Here is a 13,404-nt window from a genome sequence, read left to right as displayed (position 1 = left end):
GGAGCTAAGAACTTCACTACTGTATGTTTTCAATGTTTTGTCACTTTTTACGGAATCAAACTCAAAGTGAGCTTTAAACCCTGCATGGTCGTACTCTCTCCTGCACTCCATATTATCCTTTGTTGATCTACACACGTCTGTTGCTGCCACGGACGTCGCACGCTCGTACGTCATTGTCATGAGACACTCTCACGAAGAAAATGACGAGGATTAGTAACACAGTAATGTAGCCTGCTTACGGGAAAGTAACAGTAATCTGATGATCTTTTTTGCAATAGTAATCTTTTACTTTACTCGTTACTTGAAAAAAGAAATCAGACTATGCGGTGTTGCCCATCTCTGGTCCACATACAGAAAGTATCATAGAAAGATTTAAGGTATCGTGCCACATTTGACCTCTGAACTCTTGTTCATGGTTAGTAAATTAAGAGTCAAAGTGAAAGACAAATTTGAAACTTTGTTACTTATTACCGTTGTTTGGAATAGATAGGAATATAGGGAATTATATATTTTTATTTAAAGACAGGACTCACATGTTTTCATTTCTAGTCTTTAAAACCTGTCTCTATCTGTTTCTGCGTTTGCTTTCTCAAGTTTGTTGCATCTGTTCACCATGTCTTCTAATTGTTCTTGTTTTTCTTTAAGCTTGTCTTTCAGTTCTTTAACTGTTGCCTCCTCTATTCGCTTTGCATTGTGCACATCTGTGTGCATGTCTTCCAGCTGCTGGTTTCTCTTCTGGATTTTTTGAAGTCTATCCTGCAGGTCTTTATGTGTTTTTTGTTGTTCTTGCTTTTGCGCCTGGATTTCAGTGTTTTTGTGCTTCAAGGTCTTAGAAAGTTCCTCAAGTTCGGTGGTTTTTCTCAGCATCTCATTGATGCTACTCTGCATCACTGAGCATTGATTTTCCAGTTTCTTCTTTTCTCCTTCCAGTACAGTTGTTTTGTACTTTGTTTCGTTATACAATTCTTGGAGTGCTTGATTTTTCCTCTGGAGATTAAGTTTTTCTGCTTCCTGTTGTATTTTCTGTTTGTCTTTTTCTTGAAGCAGCTCTTTATTTCCGTGCGCTTTTTTATCAAGCCTGAGCGATCTGTGTTTTTCCTCCATCTGGTCAAGCTTGGAGTCCATTTCCTTCTGTTTCATTTCCATTTTCTTCTTGTCTTGAAGCAACTGTTGACTTTTGTGCAGAGTTTTGTCATGCTTCACCTGCAGAGCTTTGTATTTTTCCTCCATGGCTTGGAGTTTGCTCTGCATGTCTCTCTGCTCTACGGGCTCTTGTTTCTTATCTTGGTGGATCTCCTTATTTCTCTCCAGAGCTTCATCGAGTATTACTTGCAAGCCTTCATTTTGTTTCTCGATGTTCCTCAGCTTGCAATCCATTTCTTCCTGTTGTATTTTCTGTTGGTCTTTCTCGTGAAGCATCTCTTTATTTTTGAGGAGTGTTTCCTCAAGAGTTATTTGGAGCATTTTGCATTTTTCTCCAAGACTTCAAACTTGCGGTCCGTTTCTTTCTCGAGCATTCCTTGTTGCTCTCTCTCTTGAATGAACTCTTTATTTCTGTGCACTTTTTTATCGAGCCTGACTTGAAGCAATCTGTGTTTTTCCTCCATCTGGTCAAGCTTGGAGTCCATTTCCTTCTGTTTCATTTCCATTTTCTTCTTGTCTTGAAGCAACTGTTGACTTTTGTGCAGAGTTTTATCATGTTTCACCTGCAGAGCTTTGTATTTTTCCTCCATGGCTTGGAGTTTGCTCTGCAGGTCTCTCTGCTCTACGCGCTCTTGTTTCTTGTCTTGGAGGATCTCCTTATTTCTCTCCAGAGCTTCATCAAGCATCACTTGCAAGCCTTCATTTTGTTTCTCGATGTTCCTCAGCTTGCAATCCATTTCTTCCTGTTGTATTTTCTGTTGGTCTTTTCTCGTGACGAAACTCGTTGTTTCTCTCCAGAGCTTCATCAAGCATTACTTGCAAGCCTTCATTTTGTTTCTCGATGTTCCTCAGCTTGCAATCCATTTCTTCCTGATGTATTTCTTTTGGTCTTTCTCGTGAAGCATCTCTTTATTTTTGAGCACTGTTTCCTCAAGAGTTATTTGCATCATTTTCAGTTTTTCCTCCAAGACTTCAAGCTCGGAGTCTGTTTCTTTCTCGAGAATTTCTTGTTGCTCTCTCTCTTGAATGATTTCTTTATTTCTGTGCACTGTTTTCTCAAGCTTGATTTGGAGCAATCTGTGTTTTTCCTCCATCTCGTCAAGCTTGGAGTCCATTTCTTTCTGTTTCATTTCCATTTGCTTCTTGTCTTGAAGCAACTGTTGACTTTTGTGCAGAGTTTTATCATGTTTCACCTGCAGCGCTTTGTACTTTTCCTCCATGGCTTGGAGTTTGCTCTGCATGTCTCTCTGCTGTGTGGACTGTTGCTTCTCTTCTTGGTGGATTTCTTTCAGTTTTTCCAGAGCATCGTCAAGCTTCTCTTGGAGCTCCTGATTCTTCTTGACCATGTTTTCCTGTTTTATGCTCTCTTTTTTCTCCTTTTGGAGCAGATCTTTATTTTTTTCCAGAGCTCCATCAAGCTTTTCTTGGAGCCCTTGATTTTTCTTGAGCATTTTATCCCCTTTAATGCTCTCTTTTTTCTCCTTTTGGAGCAGATCTTTAATTTTTTCCAGAGCTCCATCAAGCTTTTCTTGGAGCTCCTGATTTTTCTTGAGCATTTTATCCCCCTTTAATGCTCTCTTTTTTCTCCTTTTGGAGCAGATCTTTAATTTTTTCCAGAGCTTCATCAAGCTTTTCTTGGAGCTCGTGATTCTTCTTATCTTGGAGAGCACATTGTTTCTCCTCAATGATTCCTTCCCTTTCCTGAAGCTGGTAGGATAATTTTTCTAATTCAGCGCTCTTTCTCTCGTTTTCTTCTGTCAGGATCTTAATCTTTTCTCTGTTCATGAGATTTTCATTCTCCATTTCTTCCAATCGCGTTTCCTCTAATTCTACCTGTTCATCCCAAGGAAGAGAGCTGATATAAGGGTCTAGGGACTCATACCATGGAATAGAGCTGGGGTCAGCTTCTTGTCTTTCTTGCTCTTTCTGAGACATGTTGCAGTCTGTATACCGTGAGTACGAAAAGGATCCAAATGTTTGAAAATGCTTTACTGGTGAACGTTTGAATGCTGCTAACACAAGTGCTGCAAATAACGGACTAAAATCAAAGCTTCAAAGGATCAAAGCCCTAGAAGCCTGTGACATCAGAATTCCATAAGCCAATGAGGTTGTCACATGACATTTTTGAATGAGGTCATGTTTTTGTATGAATTTTTTAAATAACATCAACATTCCGTAAGCTAATGAGGTTCTTACATGACTTTTGAATGAGGATAATTCTTTTGTGTTAAAAACAGTGTAAAAAGTGTTATTGCAATAACATAAAAAGTGAGTAAAGAAAGTAAATAAAAGTACAGTTTTATTTATATAGCACCTTTCAAGACAAATTCATTGTGTCTGAGTTGTATTGGTAACTCGTTGAAGTGTTACTGGGTATCATAACTAGACAGTTTGCGCATACAGTGAGTGAAAGCATTGGGTGGACTGAATCAGGTTAAATTTAATCAATAGAACGGAGTGGAGTTCTATCGATTGTATTGATCAGAGAGTTAGAAGAACAACTAAAGGAAACTTTGATTAATCTGAAAGGAACTAATATAGGTTAACAGGTAGCTGATACAAATCAGGATTTAAAACCATTTTTGGTTTGTTTGTTTTTCTGTTTGACTCCTTGTTTTATTCAATATTGCAGTTTATATGATCGTATTATGGGTTTGTTAAACTGTGCCATGTGAAAATGCTGGGAAATGAAACATCACAGGTGGAAATCAATGAAAGTGGAAATTCAGAAGAAATTCTGTCCTTTTCCTCATTTATGCACATCATAGATAACTATGTAATGTGTCTGTTGCACACTTTGTATGTCAGGAATAACCATAAATGTGTTGTCTTACAAACAACTGTATCAGGTCTTTGCATCCACAATAAGCGAGGATAACAGAACTCCTGGAAAGCAAAAGAAATCTGGTTCTTGTTTTTAAGACAGTCACCTTTAGTTTCACGCTGAGTGATGCTGGTTTGTTGCAGACAAACCTGATTATGTTTCCCACTGGGTTTTATACTTCAGAGGCAACACAGAGTAAAGAGAAGCATTGTTGTTTCAGTGTAACTTTAGTCTCAGTTTAGTTTTATCCCCTTGTAAGTTTGATAAGAGCCAAATTGAGGAAACAAACTCAGTGTGTGGCCAGAAAATGCCATGGTGGCTTACAAACACATGTCAGAACAAAATATGAAGGATAAGACATCACACGTATAACGGAAAGAGACGCAGAAGAATTCATCTCTGAAATTTCTCCCTTTATTGAACTGGCATTTGCCCGAGACCACCGGAATTGGTGGGATGGACACAAAGAAAATCAGAGGTAGACAAAAATCCGTCAGGAGAGAACAACGGTCTGCCAAGCCATTCTCTGCTTCAGAGTTTTGTAATTTTGCACCTGCTGTCGCTTTAATATTAAACTAACGAGGTTGAAATAGACTCACAGTGGTTTCTGCTTCTTAATTAGACAGATTTATATCCCTTCACGTGCTTCTGTCTTCTGTGCTTCACTGTCTGTGATCATGCTCGAGCTCATCTTCAGTCAGTTATCTTCTGTTTGTTTCCTGCTTCCTTTTAAAGGTCAAGGATCCCACCTTGAACTTGCCACCCTGCCTGCATGCTATGGACGCCCAGGTTTGCAAATACAATGTTGTATTTTCAAATTGATACCATAGATACATCTAGTACAAGTCTCGAAAAGTTTGCATCTTCGTGACCTTGACCTCGAGGTCTGATGCCAAGTCTTGTCACTTGAGACTGAGGTGATGCAGGATTTTGAAATTTATTCTATATGTGCAGCTACTAAGAGGCTGAAGGATAACACTGATATATTTATATTTTCATGGAGCTGCTCTCAAAGCTTTGTCATCTCACCTCAGTTCCTATAATTCAGTCCTGGTCCTGCATCACAGTGTGTGGTGTGGAATAAAACTGTGACAGTGTCAGAAATTTAGCTTGATCATCTGAGCGTAGCTGCTGCTGCTACTAGCCAGCAAACCGAAATGCAGCATGTAGTGATGCACTGACGCTGGCCCCTCTGTGAAAAACCGGCACACAACCAAACAAATTTGGACAGCAGAAGCCGGTGATGTGTGCTCTAACTTCTGACTGAAGCAAGGAGAACACTGGAAGGACAGACACAGCCAAAGATTTAGATTTCAGGTAGTAGGCATTTGGTACACTACATTCATAAAACCTGAGGTCCTTCCCATATTTATCAAATCCAGGTCTCACAGTGTGGTGATAATAAATTCTGTAGAAAGTGAGTAGGCATTTAGGAAACAAATATAATTAAACTATTTGTGATGTTTAATAGCCATAAAGTGAGAACAGCGGACACTGAAGAGAATGTTTTCTAATTTATTACCTTCAATTGGACCCCAGCAGAGGGCTGAAACATCAGGATAATTCAGCTGTGTTTAAATGAGCTGCGTGTTTGCTCAACAGAACTCTCGTCGAGCAAATTATGTTTTAAAAAGTGGCAGCACATCCTGCTCTGCCTGAATATTCTCCAGCAGAGTAAATGTGTCTGTGTGAAGTGCGAAGGAGAAGCTCCATCACTGTTTGTTCCGAAATTAGCCACTCCACCTGCACCTGCTGGCTTGCACACCTCATCGCAATGCAGCGCTCAGGTTTGTTTGGTAGGCACTGAAAATATGTCACATTGTTCATTTATTCTCAACCTGTGCTGTGTTTGCGCTGCAGGTAATTAAGTCCTGGGTGTTTTATCACTGAGCCAAATTATCATACTGTTACACTCCTGTATCTTCTCCTGAGTGCTGGAGGGGAAAGCAAAACCTGACCATTACCATCTTTTGGGGAAACCTGCAGTCAGCTAAGACGGATGAGTGACGAAGCGTTTCTCCCACTGAAAACGCTACGTCCAGATGAACATAATTAACTTTTGGAGATTGACCATTACCAGTTTATCATATAGGCAGGAGACCTTTGGTCAAAGAAAATTATTAATCCATCTGTGTTCTGGGATATCCCACACTTCCATGTGCAAACATGGATAGCCTGAGGTTAAGAAAGGAGCAAGAAGGTGGTCCCATGATAGTGAAGTTTTTGTTATGGCCTGCAGGGGGAGGCAATTTCCAGACAATTTCTTACTGAGTTTCATTTAATACAACACTATGTGTCGGTTACTAATTGTGGCCCTCTTTATTTATTTAGGTAAAGCGGGCCATGCTTTACAGCATCGTTACCCTGCCTCTAACTTAGGAGTGTGCAGTCAAAATGTGAAAGTGTTCAGTGTTATAAATATCTCCCTTTTGATTCAAAGCTGAATTTCAAAGCAAACACTAAAGCTGTGTGCAGAAAGGGGCTCCAGCGGCTCCTGTGTTTAAGAAGGCTTTTTTGTTTCCACGTTGATAAAACCATGATGGTTTTATTTCACCGTGCTTTTAATGAATCTGTTTTGTCCTTTTCCTTGGTGTTGTGGTTTGGATAGTTATCTGAAAAGAGCAGAAACCCTCTCAGATTGTTAAGTGGTCTAAAAGGCTGATTGGAGAACCACAGCTGAAATTTTCTGTAAACCAGACAGTTACAGCGGTCAGCTGGTTAATTTTTCTTGATGATCCTTCACACAGTGTGAATCGTTTTCTTCCTCCCGGACAAAGGTTTCTGGTCCCAAACTGTAAAAACGACAAGATTTAAAAAGTCACATTTGTGGATTATATGATGGCCAAAATTAGTGTTAAGTTTTGTTGTCAGTATTTTTTGCTGTACTTTTATGTTTTCTGTTGTTTCTTCAATTCCTGAGAACAAATCTAACTACAGTTACATATTAAATACCTGAACCTTAAAATGTTCAAATCAAGGATTCCCAGCACTGTAGTTCCAAACCCAGCGTCCACATAGAAGTAATTGGCAAATTGAAAAAGAAGGTTGGTTGCAAAGTGGTTTGCAGAAGAAACGGCTTAAAAAAACACAGCTGATGTGAACTTTCTTTGAAATCGTTTATTATATATCTGGCATTAGAGGTGAACATAAACACTTATCTAATGTCATTTCAGCTCTCAATGCCACCGTGGCTGTTCAGAGAGGAAACATCAGTCCTGGTTTCTCAGGTTCTTAATCCTGATCCGCCTCAGAGCAAGTCAGGTAATATCTGCAAGGGATGGATTTTCTCCAAAATGAAATACTCTGTTTGAAGATGAGCTGAACAGACTGGATCGGTAATCACACCAGCAGAGCCAGGAAGTGTGTTTCCCAGGGTTCAGAGCTGGACGGCTCCCCTGTTGCCTCTCTCAGCGGGGATCAGTCCAGTCTGGGCCTGCTGCAGGCCATGTTGGGTCAGGTGGAGCTGGATTTGGTTGCACTGAGCCCTGTTACAGCACCAACATCTGCACAGAGTCCCAAAAAGCACAGGACACAAAGCCACACTGGATTTTCTTTGGCCTTGGTCTCTACACTGGGATGTTTGGTGCACATCCTTAAAAAGGTACTGCCGGATATCAAAAAAGGTTTTGTCACACAAGCTTTTGGAAATTATTATTCAAACTAAAGATAATCCATGCAGGCTTTACTCACATAAACAAAAAATAAGACTGTGTTACCATTGTCACTGCATCTTTTAGCTTATAGGATATAGGATACACTCATTTCTTATTAAATGTTGGTTTATTTAAAAAGTCATGTCATTGATGGGGATGCAAGGAGACATGAATTCCAAGTTTGAAATCTTTAGATAGCAGCAAAAGCACATTTTAGAAATGCTTGATCTGTAAAATGTTTGTTACTATTACTGATTTAGCATCACTAATGCTGAAAGTCTCATGTAAATATGCTGAAGCACAGTTCTTATCTTTTTCAGGGGTCTTCACATTTGTAAATAAATAGAATCAGTTTTTAAATTTAGCGCAGGTTTGCTTTGATGCAAATATTTGCAGTCTGCTATATGTGTTTTAAATCACTGTCTGCCTGTAATGTGTTAGAGGGAAGATGAAGGAGGCACAGGAGAGGAGAAAACTGGAGGAGGAGCTGAAAGAGCCAGCAGAGGCTCATTGAGCTCTCACTGCTGAAACCATGACTCTGAGAGAGGAGGCTACAGCCCTGCAGGTGGGACTGGGCTTAGGTTATTGTTAGTCCAGCTATGCTGATAAATCATGAGTTGGTGACGATGTGCCTCTCAGGCAGGGTTTACAGCAGCGGACGGCAGAGCCTAAAACAGGGAGCTAAGAACTTCACTACTGTATGTTTTCAATGTTTTTGTCACTTTTTACGGAATCAACTCAAAGTGAGCTTTAAACCCTGCATGGTCGTACTCTCTCCTGCACTCCATATTATCCTTTGTTGATCTACACACGTCTGTTGCTGCCACGGACGTCGCACGCTCGTACGTCATTGTCATGAGACACTCTCACGAAGAAAATGACGAGGATTAGTAACACAGTAATGTAGCCTGCTTACGGGAAAGTAACAGTAATCTGATGATCTTTTTTGCAATAGTAATCTTTTACTTTACTCGTTACTTGAAAAAAGAAATCAGACTATGCGGTGTTGCCCATCTCTGGTCCACATACAGAAAGTATCATAGAAAGATTTAAGGTATCGTGCCACATTTGACCTCTGAACTCTTGTTCATGGTTAGTAAATTAAGAGTCAAAGTGAAAGACAAATTTGAAACTTTGTTACTTATTACCGTTGTTTGGAATAGATAGGAATATAGGGAATTATATATTTTTATTTAAAGACAGGACTCACATGTTTTCATTTCTAGTCTTTAAAACCTGTCTCTATCCATCTAGTATTCATTCTTTCTGGGAAACAAGTATGTATATTATGCACACACACAAACACACATGCAGCTATTACCTATTTCTTGTTTTTATACCTAAGATGAATTATTGTTTGAATGAAGACATTTTTCAAACACATGTAAAATGTGGGCAATTGTGTTTATTGGGTAAAGGAAAAGGCAGAAGGGGGGGAAAGGGGGGATAGAAAGAGGAAAGAGAGAGAGAGGAAAACCCCAACAATCCCCTCTGAGCAAGCACCAGGCGACAGTGGATAGGAAAAACTCCTTTTAAAGTGAACCAAACCTAAAAGAGAAACCTATGGCAGAACCAGGCTCAGGAGGGTCAGTCAACTGCCGGACTGGTCGGGGGTGAAAAAGGAAAAAGGAGGGAGGGGAAGGGGAAGGGGGAAATGAAGATGGAATAGAGGTGGAGGAAGACGAGGTTACATCAGGTGAGAAGCAGCAGTGCCCCTCCTCCAGAACCAGTGGAAGCGTTTTTTCTTCATTTTCAGATACTCTTCCACGAGCACTTTTTTCTCAATGATGAGGGTTTTCAGCTCATCGATTGTTTCTGCGTTTGCTTTCTCAAGTTTGTTGCATCTGTTCACCATGTCTTCTAATTGTTCTTGTTTTTCTTTAAGCTTGTCTTTCAGTTCTTTAACTGTTGCCTCCTCTATTCGCTTTGCATTGTGCACATCTGTGTGCATGTCTTCCAGCTGCTGGTTTCTCTTCTGGATTTTTTGAAGTCTATCCTGCAGGTCTTTATGTTTTTTTGTTGTTCTTGCTTTTGCGCCTGGATTTCAGTGTTTTTGTGCTTCAAGGTCTTAGAAAGTTCCTCAAGTTCGGTGGTTTTTCTCAGCATCTCATTGATGCTACTCTGCATCACTGAGCATTGATTTTCCAGTTTCTTCTTTTCTCCTTCCAGTACAGTTGTTTTGTACTTTGTTTCGTTATACAATTCTTGGAGTGCTTGATTTTTCCTCTGGAGATTAAGTTTTTCTGCTTCCTGTTGTATTTTCTGTTGGTCTTTTTCTTGAAGCAGCTCTTTATTTCCGTGCGCTTTTTATCAAGCCTGATTTGGAGCGATCTGTGTTTTTCCTCCATCTGGTCAAGCTTGGAGTCCATTTCCTTCTGTTTCATTTCCATTTTCTTCTTGTCTTGAAGCAACTGTTGACTTTTGTGCAGAGTTTTGTCATGCTTCACCTGCAGAGCTTTGTATTTTTCCTCCATGGCTTGGAGTTTGCTCTGCATGTCTCTCTGCTCTACGGGCTCTTGTTTCTTATCTTGGTGGATCTCCTTATTCTCTCCAGAGCTTCATCGAGTATTACTTGCAAGCCTTCATTTTGTTTCTCGATGTTCCTCAGCTTGCAATCCATTTCTTCCTGTTGTATTTTCTGTTGGTCTTTCTCGTGAAGCATCTCTTTATTTTTGAGGAGTGTTTCCTCAAGAGTTATTTGGAGCATTTTGCATTTTTCCTCCAAGACTTCAAACTTGCGGTCCGTTTCTTTCTCGAGCATTCCTTGTTGCTCTCTCTCTTGAATGAACTCTTTATTTCTGTGCACTTTTTTATCGAGCCTGACTTGAAGCAATCTGTTTTTCCTCCATCTGGTCAAGCTTGGAGTCCATTTCCTTCTGTTTCATTTCCATTTTCTTCTTGTCTTGAAGCAACTGTTGACTTTTGTGCAGAGTTTTATCATGTTTCACCTGCAGAGCTTTGTATTTTTCCCATGGCTTGGAGTTTGCTCTGCAGGTCTCTCTGCTCTACGCGCTCTTGTTTCTTGTCTTGGAGGATCTCCTTATTTCTCTCCAGAGCTTCATCAAGCATCACTTGCAAGCCTTCATTTTGTTTCTCGATGTTCCTCAGCTTGCAATCCATTTCTTCCTGTTGTATTTTCTGTTGGTCTTTCTCGTGAAGAAACTCGTTGTTTCTCTCCAGAGCTTCATCAAGCATTACTTGCAAGCCTTCATTTTGTTTCTCGATGTTCCTCAGCTTGCAATCCATTTCTTCCTGATGTATTTTCTTTTGGTCTTTCTCGTGAAGCATCTCTTTATTTTTGAGCACTGTTTCCTCAAGAGTTATTTGCATCATTTTCAGTTTTTCCTCCAAGACTTCAAGCTCGGAGTCTGTTTCTTTCTCGAGAATTTCTTGTTGCTCTCTCTCTTGAATGATTTCTTTATTTCTGTGCACTGTTTTTCTCAAGCTTGATTTGGAGCAATCTGTGTTTTTCCTCCATCTCGTCAAGCTTGGAGTCCATTTCTTTCTGTTTCATTTCCATTTGCTTCTTGTCTTGAAGCAACTGTTGACTTTTGTGCAGAGTTTTATCATGTTTCACCTGCAGCGCTTTGTACTTTTCCTCCATGGCTTGGAGTTTGCTCTGCATGTCTCTCTGCTGTGTGGACTGTTGCTTCTCTTCTTGGTGAATTTCTTTCAGTTTTTCCAGAGCATCGTCAAGCTTCTCTTGGAGCTCCTGATTCTTCTTGACCATGTTTTCCTGTTTTATGCTCTCTTTTTCTCCTTTTGGAGCAGATCTTTATTTTTTTCCAGAGCTCCATCAAGCTTTTCTTGGAGCCCTTGATTTTTCTTGAGCATTTTATCCCTTTAATGCTCTCTTTTTTCTCCTTTTGGAGCAGATCTTTAATTTTTTCCAGAGCTCCATCAAGCTTTTCTTGGAGCTCCTGATTTTTCTTGAGCATTTTATCCCCTTTAATGCTCTCTTTTTTCTCCTTTTGGAGCAGATCTTTAATTTTTTCCAGAGCTTCATCAAGCTTTTCTTGGAGCTCGTGATTCTTCTTATCTTGGAGAGCACATTGTTTCTCCTCAATGATTCCTTCCCTTTCCTGAAGCTGGTAGGATAATTTTTCTAATTCAGCGCTCTTTCTCTCGTTTTCTTCTGTCAGGATCTTAATCTTTTCTCTGTTCATGAGATTTTCATTCTCCATTTCTTCCAATCGCGTTTCCTCTAATTCTACCTGTTCATCCCAAGGAAGAGAGCTGATATAAGGGTCTAGGGACTCATACCATGGAATAGAGCTGGGGTCAGCTTCTTGTCTTTCTTGCTCTTTCTGAGACATGTTGCAGTCTGTATACCGTGAGTACGAAAAGGATCCAAATGTTTGAAAATGCTTTACTGGTGAACGTTTGAATGCTGCTAACACAAGTGCTGCAAATAACGGACTAAAATCAAAGCTTCAAAGGATCAAAGCCCTAGAAGCCTGTGACATCAGAATTCCATAAGCCAATGAGGTTGTCACATGACATTTTTGAATGAGGTCATGTTTTTGTATGAATTTTTTAAATAACATCAACATTCCGTAAGCTAATGAGGTTCTTACATGACTTTTGAATGAGGATAATTCTTTTGTGTTAAAAACAGTGTAAAAAGTGTTATTGCAATAACATAAAAAGTGAGTAAAGAAAGTAAATAAAAGTACAGTTTTATTTATATAGCACCTTTCAAGACAAATTCATTGTGTCTGAGTTGTATTGGTAACTCGTTGAAGTGTTACTGGGTATCATAACTAGACAGTTTGCGCATACAGTGAGTGAAAGCATTGGGTGGACTGAATCAGGTTAAATTTAATCAATAGAACGGAGTGGAGTTCTATCGATTGTATTGATCAGAGAGTTAGAAGAACAACTAAAGGAAACTTTGATTAATCTGAAAGGAACTAATATAGGTTAACAGGTAGCTGATACAAATCAGGATTTAAAACCATTTTTGGTTTGTTTGTTTTTCTGTTTGACTCCTTGTTTTATTCAATATTGCAGTTTATATGATCGTATTATGGGTTTGTTAAACTGTGCCATGTGAAAATGCTGGGAAATGAAACATCACAGGTGGAAATCAATGAAAGTGGAAATTCAGAAGAAATTCTGTCCTTTTCCTCATTTATGCACATCATAGATAACTATGTAATGTGTCTGTTGCACACTTTGTATGTCAGGAATAACCATAAATGTTGTCTTACAAACAACTGTATCAGGTCTTTGCATCCACAATAAGCGAGGATAACAGAACTCCTGGAAAGCAAAAGAAATCTGGTTCTTGTTTTTAAGACAGTCACCTTTAGTTTCACGCTGAGTGATGCTGGTTTGTTGCAGACAAACCTGATTATGTTTCCCACTGGGTTTTATACTTCAGAGGCAACACAGAGTAAAGAGAAGCATTGTTGTTTCAGTGTAACTTTAGTCTCAGTTTAGTTTTATCCCCTTGTAAGTTTGATAAGAGCCAAATTGAGGAAACAAACTCAGTGTGTGGCCAGAAAATGCCATGGTGGCTTACAAACACATGTCAGAACAAAATATGAAGGATAAGACATCACACGTATAACGGAAAGAGACGCAGAAGAATTCATCTCTGAAATTTCTCCCTTTATTGAACTGGCATTTGCCCGAGACCACCGGAATTGGTGGGATGGACACAAAGAAAATCAGAGGTAGACAAAAATCCGTCAGGAGAGAACAACGGTCTGCCAAGCCATTCTCTGCTTCAGAGTTTTGTAATTTTGCACCTGCTGTCGCTTTAATATTAAACTAACG

This window comes from Neolamprologus multifasciatus, chromosome 2 (genome assembly GCF_963576455.1).
Source record: "Neolamprologus multifasciatus chromosome 2, fNeoMul1.2, whole genome shotgun sequence".
NCBI lineage: Eukaryota > Metazoa > Chordata > Actinopteri > Cichliformes > Cichlidae > Neolamprologus > Neolamprologus multifasciatus.
The sequence above is the reverse complement of the archived record's forward strand: the minus strand, read 5'-3'. Positions refer to the sequence as shown.